This window comes from Mus pahari, chromosome 7, assembly GCF_900095145.1.
Source record: "Mus pahari chromosome 7, PAHARI_EIJ_v1.1, whole genome shotgun sequence".
Lineage (NCBI taxonomy): Eukaryota > Metazoa > Chordata > Mammalia > Rodentia > Muridae > Mus > Mus pahari.
In genome coordinates this window covers 108,574,824-108,579,044 of record NC_034596.1, presented here as the reverse complement: position 1 = coordinate 108,579,044, position 4,221 = coordinate 108,574,824, and positions in this window count along the sequence as shown.

Here is a 4,221-nt window from a genome sequence, read left to right as displayed (position 1 = left end):
CTCTCTCTCTCTCCGTGTGTGTGTGAAAGAAAATATGGTCTGACAAGATTCACATAGGTTGTAATCACTGTCATCAAGCAGAGCAAGACAAAGGCAGAAGATACAACAATGTTTTAAGTTCTTCATGTGTCCTTCATGTAAAAACAAAAAGTAATGATCCATGGATAAGTGAACAGAGTCAGAAAACTTCGTGTTAGACAAAGGGTCTCAGTCTTGTTCCTACTATTCAGCATTCATCTGAAGTGTTTTATTCTGAGAACTCTGGTATTCAGTTAGAGACTCTTTATGGGGATCAGAAGTGAGTTCCTTTGATTCTTATCACAAATTGGTTCCTCTTGAGTCCAAAAATGTAAGCCCATCATCAGAGTAAGCACTTGATGAGGGAATGCAAAACTCTCCTGGATCCACCCAAACTTAGGTTAAAAAGCCAATGGTGAGCCTCCATAATCATCCATGTGCAGCCAAGGACAGGCTTATGTCCTCACTCCTGCTGCTGATTGCCCCTACATGTGAGTGCCAGGGATTCCTAAGGGACTAGGTTTTCTAGCTTCCCTCTATGCTAATTTTATCATCTGTATTATTTTCTTCAGAGTTGTTTTGTCCCAAGTTACTCTGAAAGAGTCTGTCCCTGGAATATTGCACCCATCCCAGACCCTCAGTCTAACTTGGTCTTTCTCTGAGTTTTCACTGAGTATTTCTGGTATAGGTGTGAGCTGGATTCATCAGCCCTCAAGGAAGGGTATGGAGTGGCTGGCATCAATTTGGTGGGGTGATGAAAACTGGTACAACCCATCCCTGAAGAGCTGGCTCACAATCTCCAAAGACACCTCCAATAACAAAGCATTCCTCCAGATCATCAGTGTTGACACTGCAGATACTGCCACATACTACTGTCATCAGAGAGCATATTGACACAGCCTCAGTTTTCAGCTGTACAGTATTTCATGCTGGTTCTCAGCTCTGTTCCTTCCTGTTATATTATAAGAGGGTATGGCCACCCCTTTCCTCCTGGCTTCTGTGGTTTCCTGCTTGCTCTTAGGTTAAGCGCTTCCTATTCCTAATAGTCAACCTAGGTCCCTTTTAAGATGCTCACAATTGAATCCGCCTGTCTTTGGTTTTATAAAGATGAAGAATGTTTGAAGAATGGGAGACCTCTGTGATGAGGAGAGGCTTTGCAAGGGGCTGCAAACCATGCTGTCTGGATGGACGTGTGTTGAATCTGTACCTCTTGGGTTAAAATAACTACATTAAAATTCTCCTCCCACTGGGCCACCAGCAAAAATAAATAAATAAATAAATAAATAAATAAATAAATAAATAGATAGATAGATAGATAGATAGATAGATAGATAGATAATAAAAAGAATGTTTGATGCCTACACTAGGTGGATCAGAGTTATGGTTACACTCATGCTTATGCCACAATTCCCTCAGCAGAAAATTCAAAATCATTATAATGTTGACCATCAGTATACAACTGTGTGTGTGAAAGGTGGGGAATTACTGAATGAACCATCTCAAATTGATTCATTGACTCAGAGTTTCTCAGGGATGCTCTGAAAATTTTCAGGCTATTCCCAAGTCTATTTGCTACTCTTCACAAACTGATTTTAATACCATATTGTTAAAGAGAATACTTACATATTTCAATGAACATAGGGAATTAGAGCCTTTGTCCAAGTACAAACTTAAGCACTTCTTACTGGTGGTCATGGAACTCTATGTATTTTGTATGGTATCAGAAGTGAAAATTATTAATCACCCAGCTATAAAGCTGGTTACCTAAATTCGTACCTTCCTATGGGTCATGTTGATGCAATAGTGGCACAGATGTTATGGTATTCATCCTTCATCCTTTGATGAAATTTAAGGCTTTTGAGATGGAAGTCATGGCTAACAGTGTTAAATTCTTAAAGAACCTGAAATTGGATAGACTATAGCCCTAGTGGAAAATCAAAGTCTATTGTTTTAATAAAGCCTGATAGTAATAAGATGATTTTAATTACATAGCCATAAATACACTTAAATCAATATGTCAATCAAGCATCATTGGAGATGTTTCTTATAGCCTATGGGCAGCAAGAGAGAACCAATAATAAACATGAGACATATTGGAGCACTGTGGTTATCCTCATCAAGCCTTCTTCTATGAAGTGAGGGATCATTTCAAAGGAGAAGATGGAAATATTGTAAGAGCCAGAGTTGATGGATGATGCCCAAGAAGCAGCCTCATTCAGGCACAATATTTTGGGTGCATATATGAACTCAGATATACTATGAGAACAAGCACAGGGCTTAGATATATTCAAGCCAGTATGACCCTCTTCAGAGAGGGGAAAGTGGACATGTGCTTCCACCTCTAGCTAAAAATATCTATCTTCAAATGGTATTCATGTGCATAGAAAAGTTAGTCTTTTTCAGTCGAATATCATTGGCTATTTGAAACATACCTGAAGGTAGGTCCAGGATCTGGACAAACAAAACCAAGCAATGGTATATTTATAGAGTGTTTGTGTCAAATACCTTTGTTTGCATACTTTTTGTCTTATTAGTCTTTTCATGTATATTTGATTTCAGATTTTGTGGTCTTTTGAGTTGGTGTAGTTGGTGGGTGTTTGTGTGTGTGTGTGTGTGAAGAGAGAGGAGGTGAGGAGGCAGAGAGAGAGAGAGAAAGAGAGAAAGAGAGAGAGAGAGAGAGAGAGAGAGAGAGAGAGAGAGAGAGAGAGAGAGAGAGAGAGAGAGAGAGAGAGAGAAGAGAGAGAGAGAGAGAGAAGGGGCAGAAATTAATTCTTGCTTTTATGTTTTCATTTTGTTAAAGAGTGAGAGAAAGGAAGGCTTTGAAGTTCAGTTGATAACAAATGAATTAAGAACTAGAGGATAAGAAAAGTGTGATCAAAATATATTGTATATAACATAGTTTTTAGTAAACAAATGTAGTTTAAGTGAAACAAACTGGGATAAAAGGCCCCAACACTTGTGTACCTCTTACTATTCAATAAACTAGAACATCATGGAAAGACAAAACATGTTTGTTTAATTCTGGCATGTTCATGCACAAACTGATCAGAGAGTTTACAGCAATTTCCGGTCAGTTGCCTAGTGCCCAATTGATTCATCCCATTAATTTCTGTATTTCTGCATGGACAATAGTCATGTAAGAATATATGGAGAACATTAAATATTTTACTGCTGACATATTTTATCAGAACATGTACAGAGTCTTCCTAAGACAATGCTCCCTTACAAACATTATCAAGTCTAGACACAGACAGACAGGACTATGTTAAAAAAAAAAAAGATATTTCGGTTTCCATCAGTTTATTGCTCCTTGCCCGACATGACATCATCAAGACAATATTTAAATATCAATTCCTTGCAGTAATTCTAGTGTTGTTCTCATGGCAAATCTCTAAGATTCAGACTCTTCCTACAGTTAGTCTATGTTTAGTTCTTCCAGGTAGAGTTGTCACTAATTAGTCATTGTTTGAATTACAAGCTTGTTTCAGCACTGACTTCAACATAGTTTCAGCTTCTAAGGGTCACCCAGGCTCTGAGTTACTTCAATATTTTAGTCATTTACATCAACAATCTCAGTGCTTTGTCCAGTTATTTTCACTGTCCTCTTATATTTATAAAGCACTATAGATTGGGTGATGGACTGTGATCAGAAGTGAACTGGCTCATCATATTCTGCCAAATGGCTTGCTAGTTACATCATCTTCAGTCCTGGCCTGTTTTTTCTTCTGAATCTGGTTGGCAAATGTACTCCTGACTCTTTCCCAGGTCAATGAGCTGAGACTGGAATAAGGAGATGGGACATCCAGGAGAAGAAAAGGAAGAGGGAGAGGGGAGAGGAGTGAGGGGAGAGGGAGAAGAGAGAGGGAGAGTAGAGAGCGAGAGGAGAAAGGAGAAAGGAAGAGGGAGAGGGATGGGAGGGAGAGAAGAAAGGAGAGAGGGAGAGGGAGAGAAGAAAGGAGAGGGAGAGGGAGAGGGAGAGGGAGAGGGAGAAAAGAAAGGAGGAGAGGAGACAGACAGAAAGAGAGATCCAGAATATCCAGGGCTACACAGAGAAGCCCTGTCTTGGAAAACCAAAAATTAAAACCAAAACAACCCCCCCCCCCNGGAGAGGGAGAGGGAGAGGGAGAGGGAGAGGGAGAGGGAGAGGGAGAGGGAATTTTCACAATGTAACATCAGAAGATTGAGGATAGAACTATATAGGAT